Raw genomic sequence first — 18,264 nt, 5'->3', positions numbered from 1 at the left:
TTTACCTTTGCCTCACCCATAATATCCCACATGCCACCTCTTTATTACAGAGGCTACTCTGCCTCCCTATGTTTCTTTCACTTCATGAAAGCTATTTCTGCTGTGTGCCAAACATAGATCTCAACACTACAGAAGAGAAGCACAAATGGAAGCTTAATAACTAGCACAGGCAGCTACGAATATTTTGTGGTGGAATGGGGATCAGTTGCTATAACCAAAAAAATGATCAGAGGATTACCAAATTTGTAAGAATTTTATAAAAATACAAATTCTTGGAGTGTCTGGGTGGCTCAGTCAGTTGAGTGCCCAACTCTTAAGTTTTGTCTCCAGTCATGATCTCATGGTTTGTGGGTTCAAGCCCAGTGTCGGGCTCTGTGCTGACAGTGTGGAGCCTGCCTGGGCTTCTCTCTCTCCCTTTCCCTCCCCTTCCCTGCCTGTGTGTGCTCTCTGTCTCAAAAAACAAATAAACTTAAAAAACAAAGACAAATTCTTAGGAAACATATTTATTCATCAGCCTTACTGAACAGGGTCTTTCTTTGATACGGCCAATTTAGGGGTTCAAGGGATTTTTGTGCCTAATGGATGAATTGACAGTTTCCCTCACATGGACTAGAGGAAAAAAAAAAAGGAAAAACATAATCACCTAGTTGGCAAGAGCCATATCAGCCTTCACAAGCCTGAGATCACCAAGAAATGGATCATGGCTGTTTAATCACCCAATTTGCATTTCCCCCTCTTCCTTACTTACAGAATCTGACTGCTTTCAGGGAGGCAGTATGCCCATCTAGAAGTGTGTCTCCTACTCTTCCTGCAACTAGTAATGACTAGTGTCTAGTGAGATTTAAGTGGAATTAATTGGGTGGGGCTTCTGGGAAAGCTCTTTAAAGGTATCTGATTCTCCAGGAGGGGCTCATGTGCAGTCCTCTCCACCACTACACATCGCTGTCCTTCTGACTAGAATATGAACAGGATGGACAGCAGTACTCTAGCCATCATTCTTGACCATTCTGTAGGTGAATGAGAGGTGTGAAAGAAGCAGAAAGAAGAGGATCCTGGGTCCCTGATAAGTCTGACCCTGATTTGGCAGCCCTGGAGATCTTCCCGCTCATAGGAGAAAGAAGAAAAGGAAACCTGTATCTTTTTAATGTCAATTATTTGGATTTCCTGTTCCAGGATTCTGCCAAGTTTAATACTAACAAACTCATGAAGCAATCATCTACGTTTATGGAGCACTATCTGTGATCTCAACATTGGGGGAGGGGGGTGGGGGGCATGCTTACATTAATACAGTAGACATTCAGGATGTTGTCCTTGACTTCTCATGTAAAACTTGGGGAATTAAGGCTGACGGTGAACATGATCAAGTTTCAAAATTTATGTCAGAAATACATATGAACTCACATAACACTCGGTACTTCTGTTATAATGTTACTTTCCACAGGACTTTTCCCTCTTATAAAGGCTGAATAATCCTTGAAAGAAAAGTGTGTCTAATTCATAACCTGAGTCATCGACACAAACATGGCAACTATGACACAGTGATAAGGAGGAATGTGAGTTTTCATGGCATACTGCTTACCTCTGACAGCTAGACACGATTCATGCTTGGTCTACTCTGTGTCTTCTCCACCCCTTGAATCTAAGAAGCTCCTGTTTAATCACCTAAGTGCATGGGCTTGTTAAATTAATCGAACAAGAGGCCAATAGGCTGAGGTGGCTTTAATGCCCAGACAGCCTACAGGAGCAACACAAAATCCAAGCCTGTAATGCCTCAAGTTTATGAATTCAAAACCTGAGGACAACCAATCACAGGCAGCCATCTAGGCTTTAAGCTACAGCCAATCACCAGCTCCCTTACTCATTTCTGCCTCTTTCCCTAATGAAACTCCCTCCCAGCTTCCACCCTCGGTGCTTCTAACAACTTGCAGCTTGGCGCTACCCAGTTTGAAGAAATGTATTTAAGTAAACTCTTAAAATTTTTAATATGCTTCAGTTTGTCTTTTATCAGACTTTTGCAAGAGCATGAAAAATAAATGAAAGAGTAAGCGTTCAACAAGGCGAGGGACACACAGTGGCAAAGGCTGGAGGAATATTCTCTTCTCAATGTTCCAACAGCTGTTTCCAAAGGTTTAAAATCCATTTCTCTCAATCACCTTGTAAGGTGATTTAGCTTTTTCAGAAACTGCCAGACTGTTTTCCAAAGCAGTGGTTCTACATTTTAGTACCAGCAGCAATGAATGAGGGACACATTTGGTATTGTCAGTTTGGTTTCTAGCCACTCTGGTGATAAACAGTGGTATCTCATGGTGGTTTGATTTATATTTTTCTGATGACTAAAAACAGTATCTTTTCATGTATAATTGGCCATTTATAGATCTTCTTTTGTAAAATTTCTTTTCAAATTTTTGCCCATTTTTAACATATTTGCTTAACTTACTATTGCATTATTGGAGTTATTTATACTCTATAAATATTCTTTTCTATAGAGTTATCTATATTCTAGATACAAGTACTTCATTCTGGATGGTATTTGTCATTTTTCCTTAAATTTCATTGATCTTTTTTTTTTTTCTTTAGTGTCTGATATAGTAAGCCTATCCTGTGAGTTTTTCAATTCATGTATTTAATTTTTCACCTCTGGAAGTTCCACATAGTTCTTTTTTATATATATTCCATTTTTCTCCATATCATATTTACTTTAAATTATCAAATATTTAAAAGAGACTTTAAAAATCTCTTAAAGATTTCATCTGCTAATTCTGTCCTGTCATTTCTGGGTATATTTATTATGCCTGAATTTTCTCTGGGTTTCTGGTTACATGTTTGTGTATCTTCCAATCTCTAATGATTTTGGATTAGATGCTGCATTATGAATTCTATGTTGCTGAGCTTATGAATTGTGCTGTCTTCCTTTAAAGAATGCTGCCTTTCAGTTTGTCAGGCATTTAAAAGGATCAACTTGATCTTTTAAAGGTTTGTTTCTAAGCTTTGTTAGGGAAGATCTAATTTGGCCATCCTTATAAAGTTTTAACCTTTTAGGACTCTCCACTAAATGATATGTGTCAAGTCTCTCCATTCTGCCTGGTTAAAACCAGGGGATCACCTAGCCCAATATGACCTCTTAGAATTGTTTGGCTTATAACTCTTTGGTCATCCCTGTCATCCTGGAGTCTTACCCTGTACACAGACAGTTTAGTTTTCACTTTAAAACTCAAAAGATAGCCCCTTCCCACCCTTCATACCCTCCAGCCCCAAGAAGGAATTTGGAGCCCTTTTTCTGACAAGTTTCAGACACTCTGCCCCATCAAGTCCAGCTGCCTCCATTTCCATGAACTCTGATCTCTGTCACCTCAATTCGGTGAAACCACTGGATTCTCTACTTGAATTTTCTGCCTTTGGGCCAGGGCCCATTGAAGACCTACAGGCAGAAAGCTGGGTAGGTCATACGGCCATCTTGTATGGTTCTCTTCTCTCATGAGACACAATCCTATCTGCCTACTGTCTGATGTCTGAAACCACTTGCTTTGTATTTTTTATCCAGGTTCCTACTTATAGAAGAAAAAGCCCTTTACTAGTTGCTCTGCCAGGCCCAGAAGCACATTTACCCTAGATGATTATTTCTGTGTGTGGATATGTAATGGAAAGGCCACTGAGGAGAGAGACATTGGAACAATTATGTGTGAGGGTGCAAGAAAACAGAGAACGTGAAGATGAGCTGGTAACTATATGCTCCCTTCAAATAAAAGGCTTTTTATAGACTGTGTACATTTGCCTACGACATCCTCTGGATCCAACCATGTGCATGATGGCTTTATAAACATTACATAACAAGGAAGTATACATTCAAGTATAAAAAGAGTGAGATACTGACTACGAATGCTTTAGGAGACCAGAATGAGAAGGAGAAATGGACTGGAAAAAAAAAAAAAAAAAAACAGGGGCATTTGTTTAGAGGAGAGGCTTGAACTGAACACTGAAAAAGTGATAGGATTGATAGAGGCTGGAAACAGGATAGACAGGAAGGAAACTTCCAAGTCTTCCAGCTGCCTCCAAAATGAAAAAAGTATCAAGACCTAGTGCAAAAGCTGCTCAAGGTGAGGAATTATGGATGCTTGGTAGCCGCCACTTCACTAATTTGTCTTACATATCCACCTGCTTTATGAGACATCAATAATGCAAACAGTTAATCATATCATTATTAATTTGCATGGGGTAGAGGTCAAGGGGCATTCCTCCCCAAATACTCAATAGCTATTATCAGAACAACTGTGTTACTGAAATGAGCAGAATCCAACCCCTAAAGGCAGTGAGTATTACATGTTTCACACATAACCTTTTCCCATATTAAACATGTCTGATGAACCCAAGCGTGATATCCAATGATATCATTTTAAACTTAGATCTGCTATTTTAATAAGCCATCAACAAGCTTAGCAGATGTTGCAAAGAACAAGTAAATACGTTCCAGGCAACAAATCTGCAAATAGACATTCAGGATAGCAGTAAAAGAATGTGCTCCATTCTTTCCAATGTAATCACAAAAAGTAATATTTTATGACTAATTACAGATGCATACAAATACTCATGGTCTACTGGAAGTATTGTCTCCATGTGGTATGACTAGCAAAGGCCTTACAAAGATTGTGCACCAGTATATAATTAAGAGAACATTTAGGCATTGTGAATATTCTGTATTTTACCTATCAGATGGTCATGTGAGTTGGTGGAAAAATCACCACCTATTCTGGTCACATCTGGGTCGCAAACTGGATGTACTAGCTTGAGGATGTCATTCAATATGTCTCTAAGCCTGCGTTTCTCCATTTCCAAATTGAATTATTATCTAAACTACCAAACAACTTGGTGGGATTAAGAAAGAACAGGAAGTTGTTCTCACGAAGCAAATACTCTACATACATTTTTAAATTGTACTTTTTATAATATGAAATTACTGCTGTACAAATTTCCCCCTGGGACACTACAATGAAAAATTAAAGCTGGAAACAGAAGGAAATCTGGCATTAATTCTTTCCATTTTTAAGATAAATAGGAGTCATAAATCATTCTTCCTTTTATTCTTTCCTTTAGCAAAATAAAAATCCTTATGGCTTATGAGAAAGCAATAAAATTATGCAGAGAAGTTGCACTTAGTAAGATAATTGAGTCCAATATTAAATACCAGGACTATAAAAACACATGGCTAAATAATATGTTTATTGTAAAATATAAAAGATCCATTTCTTAGAGCAAGAAAATATTTGGACAAATTTTGTTCACTTTCTTAGTTCACCAAACAATCACTATTTGGCTTTAATTCTTCATAGCGGTTAAGCCAATCCTTCCAATGAGACCATGTCCTTAACAGTTATAAAACAAAGCAATAATTAATAGCCTATAACTGGAAAAGGTTAACATACGATATAATACTTTGTATAAGACATGGAAACAGGTTATTCACTTTGAGTAATATCACCACTGTTTGGGTGGCATATAACAGGTTCTCAACACAGAATAAATAAATGCATAGTTCTGGGAATTTATTTTAAGATTATAGAAAAGTAAGCCATTCCACGAAATGTATAACTCACATTGGCAAAGCATGCAACTTATTGAAAAAGTTATTTTCAGGTACTCCAATGTACTGACTGTGTCAGCCCTATACAGTAATTTTCTTTGTTCCCAGCTACCAAAAACAAAAGCAGAAAGTAAGCCTCATACTGTGGTGCCCAATTTAAACCTAAGAATTAACCCACAAAATAAGGAACCATTTTCTATACTGAGACCAAGGGTCCCAATCATTTTTCTGTGGTCCTACAGGTAGTTATTTTAAGCACCATCCTGAACTTCAAACACGGGCAGCACTGGGCAGAGTTAATAAGTATATGAAACTTCTTCTCCTTCTTGATTCTACTTTCACGAACCCCAGCCTTGAGCACTGTTTCTCTAAGGCAGAGCCAATCTGCTTAGGTATTCAGTTTCACAGCTGTCCTTAAAACGGTACCGTAAGCAATGCCTTAAAACATTATACCTAAATAATGCTTAAAACATTATGCTCAAGACTATATTGGCAAGGTGTATCCTCAAATCATGTTGAAAAGGTATTCTCTGATGCCAAATGGAGCCATAAAGCAGCATTGGGCTCATCTAATTATGGGCTGGCATCCATCTGAAGAGAGGTTAGGGCAGTTACCATCCACTTAGCTTTATGCACTGTCATCCTCATTACCATGAACCAGTCACTTCTCTTTGTGTTTTAGTCTCCATGGCGGCAAGAGAGAATCAATAATAATGAGTTCAGTGTTAGAATTATTCACAATAAAGAAAAAAAAATAGTCTACCAAGTGGTCTGAGCTCCTGGGAAACTGTGTAAACATAGTTTATCATTTGTGTGCTGAGACCTTGTCCTTGGATCTCTGTGGTTCCCAGTGCCATGTTGCCTGTGCATTCTTTCCACATGGGCAGCTTTTCCTGTTTGATGTTTGGACATGCCAGTCCAAGGTTTCACAATTTCCAGCCAATTTGTTTTTTTTTTTTTTTGGTTTAAGAGAAAATTTTCCTATGACCATAATCATGCATTTTTCCTTTTCTTTAAAAAACCAAGGTTCTTGGTTGTCGTTTCAATACTAGCTTCTAATTTGGAAGTCAGAAGATAAATTCTAGACACTGGGATTGTTTCCCATCTAAGAACTAACCAGGTCCAACCCTGCTTAGCCTCCGAGATCAGACGAGATCGGGCGCATTCAGGGCGCAGTCTATGGTATGACCATAGACTGGGATTTTTTAGATGGCATTTATCACCGCTCTGGGTTCAGTTTCCATTACCACCAAAATGAAGATGGCAGGACACACAATCTTTCGGCACATTTCTCCAAATGCAGACTATGGAAAAGAACATCTGCACCAGAATTCCTGAGGCAACTTAGTGAGAATGGAGTAGGTACCATCCCAGGCCTCACAAAACAGAAATTTCCTTTGAGACATTTTTAATATACACCCCAGCCATCACTGTCCATGCTTAAGTTTGAAAGCCAGTGTTCCAAGATCAGCAACTGATGACCTCCTGGTTTCCTTGGCTTCAAAGAAGAGATTCAAGCTTTGTCATTCTTCTTAACTAATGGTTCCACAGAAGACTCCCTGAGGGGAGCCAACTCAGCCTTACCTAACACTTTCCCTCAGCACATGTTGAGAAGAGCCATGGAGGGCTTCTCTCTGCAGTCCAGGGTGGCACAGTGAAAAAAGGCATCTACGGTGGGGTCATCCCATCTACCAAACAGTGATCTTGGAAAAGAAAGGCCTGGGCATTTTCCTGTATAAACTGGAACAGCTTTTCCCAGGTGCCAACTATAAGAAATATGATGAGAATGTGTGGCCTCAGAGGTATTGAAACCTTATCAAGTAGAATTTAATTAATTATTAGGATAGACTGGCATATTCTTTTACTTCATGGAAGTTTACAGAAACATTTCTGATCCAACTCAACACAGAGGTTTTTATTAAAGCCCTGCTCTAAAGACCATCTGCTTTTTTTTAAAATATGAAATTTATTGTCAAATTAGTTTCCATACAACACCCAGTGCTCATTCCAACAGGTGCCCTCCTCAATACCCATCACCCACTCTCCTCTCCCTCCCACCCCCTCATCAACCCTCAGTTTGTTCTCAGTTTTTAAGAGTCTCTTATGCTTTGGCTCCCTCCCTCTATAACGTTTTTTGTTTTTTTTCCTTCCCCTCCCCCATGATCTTCTGTTAAGATTCTCAGGATCCACATAAGAGTGAAAACATATGGTATCTGTCTTTCTCTCTATGACTTATTTCACTTAGCATAACACTCTTCAGTTCCATCCACATTGCTACAAAAGGCCATATTTCATTCTTTCTCATTGCCACATAGTAGTCCACTGTGTATATAAACCACAATTTCTTTATCCATTCATTAGTTGATGGGCATTTAGGCTCTTTCCATAATTTGGCTATTGTTGAGAGTGCTGCTATAAACATTGGGGTACAAGTGCCCCTATGTATCAGCACTCCTGTATCCCTTGGGTAAATTCCTAGCAGTGCTATTGCTGGGTCATAGGGTATACCTGTTTTTAATTTTTTGAGGAACCTCCACACTGTTTTCCAGAGTGGCTGCACCAATTTGCATTCCCACCAACAGTGCAAGAGGGTTCCCGTTTCTCCACATCCTCTCCAGCATCTATAGTCTCCTGATTTGTTCATTTTAGCCATTCTGACTGGCATGACGTGGTATCTGAGGGTGGTTTGGGTTTGTATTTCCCTGATGAGGAGCGACATTGAGCATCTTTTCATGTGCCTGTTGGCCATCTGGATGTCTATTCATGTCTTCTTCCCATTTCTTCACTGGATTATTTGTTTTTCGGGTGTGGAGTTTGTTGAGTTCTTTATAGATTTTGGATACTAGCCCTTGTCCAATATGTCATTTGCAAATATCTTTTCCCATTCCATCGGTTGCCTTTTAGTTTTGTTGATTGTTTCCTTTGCTGTGCAGAAGCTTTTTATCTTCATGAGGTCCTAATAGTTCATTTTTGCTTTTAATTCCCTTGCCTTTGGAGATGTGTCAAGTAAGAAATGGCTGTGGCTGAGGTCAGAGAGGTTTTTTCCTGCTTTCTCCTCTAGGGTTTTGATGGTTTCCCATCTCACATTCAGGTCCTTTATCTATTTTGAGTTTATTTTTGTGAATGGTGTGAGAAAGTGGTCTAGTTTCAACCTTCTGCATGTTGCTGTCCAGTTCCCCCAGCACCATTTGTTAAAGAGACTGTCTTTTTTCCATTGGATGTTCTTTCCTGCTTTGTCAAAGAATAGTTGGCCATGCTTTTGTGGGTCTAATTCTGGGGTTTCTATTCTATTCCATTAAGACCATCTGCTTTTTAACTTAAGGTAAAACATTTCTGAAAACGTCTTTTCTTTTCATCCTGAAAGAAGAATGCACCTTTAAAAGACTCTTCAGTTTATCCATGATATATAATAAGAAGGATGAAATGTTGGAACATCAATTTCAGCTCTATAAACAAGAAAAATAGCACATGGTTTGGGCAAAAGCCTCGTTCAGTAAGACCAAGGAGAGCAGCCTTCATTGTATTTGACACAGTATCTTCTTAGTCCTTACCAACCTGTCACTCACACCTGTAAACAATGGGAGGGAGTACAGTAGTATAAAGGTGTCCCCTTATAGTCACAGAACAGTTTTGTATCCTGGTTGTGTTGGTGGGTACATGTCTAGACATATGATAAAATTCCTGGGAGCCACAGACACACCAAATGGGTCCTTCTAGAAACTGGTGAAATATGAACAAGATTTGTAGTCTAGGGAATTGTCTTATGTCAGCATCAATTTCCTGGCTTTGATAATAAATTAGCTATGTTGAGATGTTACTTGAAGGAGGCAGTTAGCTGAGTGAAGAGCATGTAGAACCTCTCTCTCTTGTATTTTGCTATGTCTTGAAAGTCTATGCGTAGTTTAAAATAAAGAGTTAAAGGAATGGTTAAGAGTTCAGCCTATAGTTTATTCCTCTTCAGATACACTGACAGCTGATGCTTTACCCACACACACGTTGTGTCCGCAAGATACGATTCATTTAATGTGAGACATTCAAAAGGGGTCAGGGTCAGCTTCACTAATCACTCGTCACCTTTTAAAACTAAAGCTAAATTCTGCAGGACATAAGCAACCCAAAAGTGAAATCTGAGCAGGTGTTTCAGCTGACTTATAAACACAGATTTCTCAGACTTTGAACAACTGTCCAGAGATTTATTGCACAGATCTAGACCAACTGGTCACCTGAGGGGGTTGCCTGTCTTTTAACCCTTCTCTGTACAGACGTGCTTGTTCTCCTCCACATCTTCATAGCTCCTCTCACCTCTTTCCTTGCTAAAAACAATCCAAACTTCTCAGGAGTTCCTGTGTTTTTGTCCAGAAATTTGATATTGGACAGCCTTCACGCAGTATCACAGATGGTCTCAAGGATTTGAGATGTTATTTCCTATAAATTGCTCCTTCTCCAAAGAGCTTGAGAAACACATGCCTGCTCTCTTTCTTCTCTTCTGAAATGAGCGCCGAGTAAGTGATTGAGTTGTAATTTCCCATTTTCGATTTGATGGCGCTTTCAGGAACTGCAGCTTTACACTCAGCCTACCGCTGCCAGTGAACCCTGAATGCAACCAGGATTGCTAACATGCACATGTGTTTGTGGAACTGGGGCCAGACAAAGGAGGTGAGTATGTACTGAGAAGAAATAGACATGAGCAGGGACAGAGGGAATCCTGTACCTTAAGAAAAGAAGATCTAGTGGCATCTGGGTGGCTCAGTCAGTTAGGCATCCGACTCTGGCTCAGGTCATAAACTCACAGCTTGTGGGTTCAAGCATTGGGCTCTATGCTGACAGGTTGGAGCCTGGAACCTGGAGCCTGCTTCGGATTCTCTCTCTCTCTCTCTCTCTCTCTCTCTGCCCTCCCCCACCTATGCTGTCCCAGAAAGAAAGAAATAAAAGAAAACAAGATCTATCATCTTTCTTGACTTCAGGTTTTTCAACTATAAAATTGGAGTTTTGACTGGAAAGCCCAATACAATAATATCCTATTATTTGAACCACTCTAATAAATTAAGCAAATAACCCAGAAGCAGAGAGAATCACATCTCCAAATGGAGCTCATTCTGTAGATCAAACATTAACATTTTCTTGTATTTTGTCTTGGAGAATCTAAAGATAGGAAGCAAAGAGAGAGTTCAGAAATCAGTTAGTTTCTCCCTGATTCTATTCATAATTAAATTGTAGTCATCAGATCAAATATGATTCTACTCTTGTCCACTATCTCTGTTTCCTAGAGCTTTTTCTGAGTGAGAATCGGAATAGAGACAAATAGTATGCTGCTCTTGGTCCTTCCTTGTGCACAACCCACACTGGGAATTGAAAAAAAAAAAAACATAAAAGCCATACGGCAGCTCCAGAGCTGCCTTGTCCATTGTGCCGAGGGAAAGAATGTTTTCCTATCTCGGTCTGCCTTTGCCCTGCAGGATTTATTGTCTGTTGAGGTCTCCATATCACCCCAGTTCATATAAACAGGAAACACAATTCCAAGTAAAGAAGAAAAGGAAAGAGAAAGCTGGAGCAAACTAAACACTACAGGTACAATGTACAATGAAAAATCAGCATAATGCTAAATTTCCTTCCCTCAAGATCATGTGATTCTGGACTGCCAAAGAGCTTGAGATTGTATATAAGTTGATGCAAACCAGGGGCCTCGAAGTCCCAGATGGGAAGTTCATAAGTCCAAAGTTAAACGGGTGCAGTGCCCTATTACAGACACGAGAAACAAGATTTCCATCTGCCTGGATCACATCCTCTCCTGATAGGTACGCCCTGCAAACACTAAAGGGCTAGGGAAGTGGAAGTATCATCTGACACAAGCCAAATACATTTAGGAAGTGAGAAATTGAACAGAATTTAATGACACAGCAAATTGTGCTATTGCTAGAGGTTGTACAGTGGCAGTGTGGAAAGTTAAGCTGAACCTTCCATAAAGAACAATTTCCAAAATCTTGTGGGTAAATATAACATCACAGCTCTTTCTATAAAATTACATTTTATCTTTCTATATATAATGCATAATTGAAAAGGGAATTTACACACTTTTTTTTAGTATTCCCAAACTTTAATTATCTTAGCTGCTGCTACAAATAGACACATCAAAATCACACAGATATTCTAACATTGCTTTGGTGCAAAAGCTACACAGGTGTGGCCCTCTGGGCTTTCCTGTATACCTTTATGCATAGTAGCAATGACAAACTATTGCCTTAAGACTGTGCTTTTATTGGATAAAATTTAAGCTGGTTTCTAGAATCTACTTAGAGTAGAAAATGCCATTTGTGAAAACTGGTAAGTGAGGGTAAGAGGTGGGGTGGTATAAGTACTAAAAGTAAGAGAGAAATAATTCCTACTTGAGGTCCCCACAGTTTTGTAGGACACAGAAAAATAGCACAACCTGAAGATACAGGCTTAAGGTGCATGCTCTAGAAGTTTAGAAGAGGCTTTCCAGAAAGAGGGATCTGAGCCAGGAGGGAGAAACAGAAACAAAGTACGCTGGACAGAGGAACAGCTTGTACCAAGGTGTGAGGCAAAGACCATAAGGCAAGGAAACCTGGGTGGCTCAGTCGGTTAAGCATCCAACTCTTGATTTTGGCTCTCGTCATAATCTCAGGGTTTGTCAGTCCAAGCCCCACGTCAGGCTCTGCATTAACAGTGCAGATTCTCTCCCTTGGGATTCTCTCCCTTGTCTTCTCTCTCTGCCCCTCCCCACCCATGTTCGCTCTCTCTCAAAATAAATAAACTTTTAAAAAAAAGAGCATAAGGCACACTAAGGGAAGTGGCATGTGCATAATATTGCTATGGTTGAGTGATGATGCTATAAAACAGATGGTGATCACATCAACATGAACTTCATGCACCCTAATAGGAATTTTGAACTTGATCCTAAAAAGGAGAGGAGACATGGAAGGATTTTAAGCATGGGTGTAATGTGTTAAGATTTCCCTTTCAGAAAAATCACACTGCCAGTCATACGATAGATGAATTTACCTTACTATGAGACCAGTTAAGAATCTGTTACATGATATACCAAGAACTTATATAACTCAACACTAAAACCACAAATAATCCTATTAAAAATGGGCAGAAGACATGAACAGACATTTCTCCAAAGAAGACATCGAGGTGGCCAAAAGACACATGAAAATATGCTCACCATCACTCATCATCAGGGAAATGCAAATCAAAACTACAATGAGGTATCACCTCAAACCTGTTGACTAAAATCAAAAAGAGGAAACAAGTGTTGGTGAGGATATCGAGAAAAAGAAACCCTTGTGGTCTCTTAGTGGGAACACAAACTGATGCAGCCATTGTGGAAGACATTACGGAAATTCCTCCAGAAGTTAAAAAAGGAACTACCCTACAACCCAGAAATCACACCAAAAATACAAAAATGCCAATTCAAAGGGATACATGCACCCCTTTGTTTATTGCAGCATTATTTACAGTAGCTAAATTATGGAAGTAGCTCAAAAGTCCATCTATAGATGAATGGATAAAGAAAATGTGGTAGATATAGATACAGATACAGATATACACACATACACACACAATGGAATATCATTCATTAAAAAAGGAAATAAATCTTGCAATTTGCAATGACATGGATGGAACTAAACAGTATAATGCTAAGCAAAAGAAGGCAGTCAGAGAAAAACAAATACCATAAGATTTTACTGATATGTGGAATTTAAGAAACAAAACAAATGGCCAAAGTAAAAGAAATAGAAAGAGAGAGAGAGAGAGAGAGAGAGAGAGAGAGAGAGAGAGAAACCAAGAAACAGGCTCTTGACTATAGTGAACAAATTGTTGGTTACCAAAGGGGAGGTAGATAGAGGAATGGGATGAGATAGGTGAAGGGGATTAAAAGTACACTTATCACGATGAGCACTGAGTAATGTATAGAATTGTTGAATCACTATATTGTACACCTGAAACCAATATAACACTGTATGTTAGCTATACTGGAATTAAAATTAAAAATTTAATTTAAAAAAAGAATCTGTTGCAGGGATTCAGATAAGAAATGATGAGGGACCGAACTATACAATGACAATAGAAACGGAAGGAAGAGCATGAAAATGGAAAATAATGAGAAGGCAGAATTGAAAGGTCTTGAAGATGGACCAGATACAGCAGGGAGCGAGAAAAGAGGACTTGGCTGTTTCCAGGATTAATGAGAAGATGGACAGCAGCATCAATCCCAAATATTGAATGTCGGAAGGCTTTGAAAGGTGATGAGTTTGTTTTTAGCCATGTTTAGTTGTGAAGTGTCCATGGATCATCCAAAAGTGAATAATCTACAGTAATCAGGAACTCTAAGGGAGAGTTCTTGATTGGAAATGCAGCCTTGGGATCATCACAGTGTCCATGATAAAAACTGAACATGACTGCTGTCACCAAAGGAGATGGTATAGTTTGAAGCAAGAGAGTAAGGAGAATTTAACTCTGGGAGACACATCCATCAGAAGTGTGGATAAATAGGAAGGTATCCATGAAGGCTTCTGAGAAGCAACAACAAGACACAGGAGCAAAGTGTCAAACAAACCAAGGCAGGACAGTTGCAAGAAGGAAGGAATAAGCAACAAAGAAGATTGAGGAAACAATATGGAAGATTTTCCACCAGATTTGACAACTTTGGTATATTGGCAAGAGTAGCTTCAAAGGGGTTCCCAGAGTGAGTGTATTTGGAGCTAGTTGGGAATTACAATCAGCAAAAGGATTCAGAGCACAGTTGAAGGGATGAGCCCTGGACATATGAGTGAATACCTCTTTCAATGAGTTAGAAATAAAGGAGAGGGGAGGTACAGGAAGTTGAGAGAGATCTCTCCGGGATGGATTCTCTGTTCTCCATGAAAAAGGGGCAAGATTATTGGTTGCCAGTGAATGGGGAGGAAGTAAGATAAGAAAAATGAGACTAGTATGAAGGTTTCATTCATTCAACAAACATTTACTCATATTTACAGTGTGCCAGCCAGGGCCAGAAACTGAATTCAAGTTGCTCACAGATGCATGGCAGGAAAAAGTTCTAGATCAGCCACCATCAAGAGCTGACTGGTTACAGACTCAAAGGATAACCCCAACCAGGCTAGAGACTGGACACTGCTAATGGCATCAACATGAAAACTTGGATGGAATGAGATTTTCTCTGGCTGTGCCTGAAGCTAGTGTAAAAGTAAAATGCAAATATTTACATGGGTCCCAAGGTGGATACTGTGAGGAGCATACAGCAGAAAGTCAAGAGGGAAAGAGAACATTGGTGACAGAATAGGAGAGTAAGGCAACAGTGAAGCAGGGAGGTATTTAAATAGAGGAGGAAACACAGCCTCTAGAATGGTAACACACCCAGACATAACAGAGCATTCAAAACACTCAAGGTTTCAGTGAACTTCAAGGGAATGTTGAGGGAGGCAAAAAGGTAAGATTGATAAGGCAGATACGAGGTTTTTTTCAAAACAGGAGGGTGCAGCTAAGAATTCAGAAGATAAAATGGAAGTAAGTAGCCGAAGCAGAGGCAGAAGTGATGAGAAGATTAAGAAATGTGGAGGCAAAGGTACTAAGAGTGTGAGCCACCTAAATTTTGGAGTGATGAGCTTCACTGTGACTCATGTGCAAGGGTGGGTCAAGAAATGGATGATCACAATGGCACAGACCACAAAAGAGAAGCACTTTCACACGGGAATGTATGTATTGACCTGGAGATAGAAATAGGCATTTAGAGAAATCCAATTCAATCTTGATTTGATGGCCTGTGGCATGTAAGAGAGTGAAACACCGGAGGAACAAATAGGATGAAGTAAAGAGTGGTATTTTCAAAGAGCAGTCAGGTTTCCATTATGGCAATACACAGAAGGAAAATTCAGGGAAGAGGATATTGGGGAGACCAGTGAAGGGAAGGTTGGTAGGAAGGACAAGAAGGCAATGCAGTAGAAAAAAGGATAAGAAGAAGAAAACACAAAGCAATAAGGGACACAATCAAAGGATAGATTCCTAGAGAACCTGGTGTTTGGGGAAGTGGCCAAGATTAAAATTTTTTGTGAGAAATTTTGTAAATTTTTTTTTTTTAGAAAGAGCGAGAGTGCACGTGTGTGAGCAGGGAAGGGACAGACAGAGAGAGAGAGAATCTTAAGTAGGCTCCAATCTCAGTGCAGAGACCAATGCAGGGCTTGATCCCACCCTGGGATCATAATCTCAGCCAAAATCAAGAGTTGAGCACTCAACTGACTGAGTCACCCAGGTGCCCCTGAACCATTTTTTTTTAAAGATTTTATTTAAATTCCAGTTAGTTAACCTATTAGTTTCAGGTGTACAACAGAAGTAGCCAAGATTCATTTAGATGCAAATGGAACACTGGTTGGTCAGTTATTTCAGTGACTGTTGAGGCTTACCTAAGGAAACTGTCTATTGCCCTCTGGCTTAGTTAGTGGCCAGGTGGATAAAAAGTTCAAGGAAATATTTGAGAGTGGAGTTTTGGGGGGAAACAGTTGAGGGGAATTCCCATGGCAGAGTTGCCAAAGGAAAGAAAAGGACAAAAAGGAGTTTGAGGTGAGTGTGGGGGATAGAGTTTTCTAAGCACCTTGAAGTTTCTGTTGTAATCATTATTGGAATTGAGCAGCATCAATGTCTCTCATATACCTACCATTCTTTTTTCTTTTGTATGCATAATGTAAATCACGTAACTGATCATTTTTCTTTTCATTGGCTGCCAGGAAGCTCAAAACAGAAGTTTGATTTGCCACTACAAGACTTGAAAGCATACATTTGGAGTATTAATGATGTCCCTGGTTTCATTTTACTTTTACTAACCTTATTTCTTACTTTCACCAATTTTTGCCACTTATTTTTTTTTTCTTTTAGGTTTGATTTTGCAAGACATCTCTACCTTCTTTAAAAAGGAAAATGTTCAAGGGCACCTGGATGGCTCAGTAGGTTGAGCGTCCAACTTCAGCTCATGTCATGATCTTATAGCTTGTGAGTCCGAGCCCCACATGAGGCTCTGTGCTGACAGCTCAGAGCCTGGAGCGTGCTTTGGATTCTATGTCTCCCTCTATCTCTGTCCCTAACCCACTTGTGCTCTGTCTCTCTCAAAAATAAATAAACATTTTAAAAATTTTTTTTAAAAAGGAGAATGTGTATAAAGAATAAACATAATAGTCTGTGATTATTTCAAACCTTGCACAAGGGACATAATTAAATATTAAGATCATACACATCTATGAAAGAGCATTTATTACCATAGAACTTTTAAGAACATCAATGATTCTGCAAGCCAAATTTGCTGCCAAGTGACAGCTTGTCGGTACTCTAATTTTGATATTAAGATTACATAGGCAGTACTCAGGCTCCAAATTCCCATGTGCCTCATTATTCCAGTGACCGTAACATTAAGGGTCCAACCAAGCCCAGGCAGTTTTGAGAGTAATAAGAAGTACCCCTAATAATTACACTAGGACAATAAGTATATACTGAGACATATGATCACCTTTCACACAGTTTGATTTTAAAATATGGGCTTAAGTTCTAAATTGCCCTCATTCTTTAAGGGAAATCTTTAGTTCTACTACATTGCTCTTGCCATTTTCTACAGGAAAACAGCTTTGTGTAAGAATTTGTTCAGTTCCAATGTTATTTGGAATGTCCACAGGGCTCTACTGACTTTTGACAAGGGATTATAAAGCTACTAGTGGTGATGGCTAGGGGCTCTTCTGCCAGTCCATCAAGCAACTGGTTAGCCACTATGCTCATGGCAAAACCACTAGAAGGATGCAAATAGTGGAAAGTGATTGAATGTTCCACTAGGTACATAGAACACGGCTGTTCTATTACCTTTACTATACCACTGAAATTTAGTTCACTTGATTATACCTATTCAATATAAAAATAAGTCTTGTGCGTTTATAATTTTTTTAATGTTTATTTATTATTAAGAGAGAGAGAGCATGAGCAGAGGAGGGGCAGAGAGAGAGAGAGACACAGAATCTGAAGCAGGCTCCAGACTCTGCTGATGGCACAGAGACTGAGGCGGGGCTCAAACTCAAGCACTTTGAGATCATGACCTGAGCCAAAGTCAGACACTCACCTGACTAAGACACCCAGCTGCCCCTAGTCTTGTGCATTTGAAATGCAGTGTAAATTATCACATATAACCTGTGGACCAAATATAAATTGAAATCATTTGTGTTGAATTATGGCTCCATGTGAACTATCATAGAATGTTATTTATGACCATTTGGTAGATGGGTTTAAAAAAAAAAAAAGTTCGTAAAAGGAGCTTTATCCTGGGGCCTGGGTAGCTCAGTCAATTAAGTGTCTGACTTTTGATTTCAGCTCAGGTCACAATCTCATGGTTTATGAGTTTGAGCCCCACATCAGGCTCCAAGCTGACAGTGCAGAGGCTGCTTGGGCAGGCTACTCGTGCGCTCTCTCTCTCTCTCCCTCTCAAAACAAATAAACTTACAATAAAAAGGAGTTTTATCCTTTCTACTACTTTATCCTTTTTACTATCCAGACAGTAGTAAACCCACGTCCACATGTTCGATCACCCTTTAATCCCATGCCTGGCTACCACGGAAATGTCAGGGAGGAAAATGCAGGGTGCAGTTCCAACCAAAAGAGAGTGAGGAACAACAACAACAAAAACTCACAGAAATGCAGAC

The sequence above is a fragment of the Panthera tigris genome, chromosome A1 (assembly GCF_018350195.1).
Source record: "Panthera tigris isolate Pti1 chromosome A1, P.tigris_Pti1_mat1.1, whole genome shotgun sequence".
Taxonomy (NCBI): domain Eukaryota; kingdom Metazoa; phylum Chordata; class Mammalia; order Carnivora; family Felidae; genus Panthera; species Panthera tigris.
This window is presented reverse-complemented; position numbering follows the sequence as displayed.